Source organism: Zingiber officinale, chromosome 3B (genome assembly GCF_018446385.1).
Source record: "Zingiber officinale cultivar Zhangliang chromosome 3B, Zo_v1.1, whole genome shotgun sequence".
In the NCBI taxonomy this organism is placed as follows: Eukaryota; Viridiplantae; Streptophyta; class Magnoliopsida; order Zingiberales; family Zingiberaceae; genus Zingiber; species Zingiber officinale.
Genome location: NC_055991.1, coordinates 51,171,369 through 51,172,647, shown reverse-complemented (window position 1 = coordinate 51,172,647; position 1,279 = coordinate 51,171,369). Strand labels below are relative to the sequence as shown.

Genomic DNA, 1,279 nt, shown 5'->3' with positions numbered 1-1,279 from the left:
CAATTTAAATTTTGCATTTTCTTTCTTGTTTTTCATATTGCATTTTATTTCTTGTCTTTGATTCTTGATAATTTTTTTTTCTTGAATATGCATGAGCACTAACATGTCAAGCAGGCCCATGAGAAATTTTTCTATACCCTTTTCTGCAAGATTTTTATCTCCCATTGTGCAACCTCAAATTGAAGCAGAAAGTTTCCAACTAGACCTAGAGATAATTTTCATGATACAAGATCATAAATTTGGAGGAGAAGTATCAGAAAGTCCTTATCTGCATCTTGAAACATTTTTAGAGATTTGTGATTTGGTGAAATGTGAAGGAGTATCAGCAGATGCAGTTCGATTGATGACATTTCCTTTCAGTATCAAGGATAAAGCAAGGACTTGGCTATATTCTCTCTATCCTCAAAGCATCACAAGTTGGGAACAATTGGAGAAGCAATTTCTGAATCATTTTTTTCCTCCAAGTAGAACAGTGTATATGAAAAATTGCATAACAAATTTTGCTCAGGCATATGGAGAATCATTATTTGAAGCATGGGATAGATTGAAGAGTCTTCAAAGACAGTGTCCTCATCATGGTTTTGAAAAATGATTGATTTTGCACATATTCTATGGGGGAATTTCTTTCTCAGACAAGAGTTTATTGGATTCATCAGCTGGAGGTTCTTTTATGGACAAAAGTGTAGATGAAGCTTATTCATTAATTGATCAAGTGACATTGAACCTCCATGAATGGTCGAACAAAAGTTGGATGGAATTTCCCTCAGATATTCAAGAAGTGCAAGTCATAAATGTAAGAGAGCCTGTCAAACAAAATGAAGTTCAACCACCTAAAATTGTTGAAATTCACAAGTCACAGAGTGAGGAGTTCAAACATTTGGGGCAAAGCTTGATAGTATTGTTTCAAAATGGTTTAAAGAAGATCCCCCTCCTACACAGTCAAGAAAAGTGTGATGATGTTGGGTTGAGAAGTGGCAAAAATCATGAAGAACTTCTGAAGAATGACATGTTTAGAATTGAAGAGAAGAATAATAGAAGATCACAAGAACTCAGTTCCATTTCTTTAGGAAGTTCCCAAAGGCCACAAGTACCTTTCCCTCAACGATTAATTACACCAACACTAGATAAGCAAGTTGGACCTCCTCTAAAAGCTCAAAGGGAATTTGGGAAAAAGGAAGTTCAGTCTTTCCCAAGACCTTCACTAAGGGTTCCTTTTCCACAAAGGTTAGTGGGGGTCAATGAAAATAAAGACTTCGGCAAATCCTGTGACACTAATATG

At 35.7% G+C, this 1,279-nt stretch overlaps 1 non-coding gene across 1 annotated transcript; it reads right to left on the bottom strand.

The window, feature by feature from the left end:
- Positions 1-476: 476 nt before the first annotated feature.
- Positions 477-582, bottom strand: LOC121968781. Its single transcript, XR_006108319.1, has one exon. It is a non-coding gene; the product is annotated as a small nucleolar RNA R71 (small nucleolar RNA).
- Between the last annotated feature and the right edge of the window lie 697 nt (positions 583-1,279).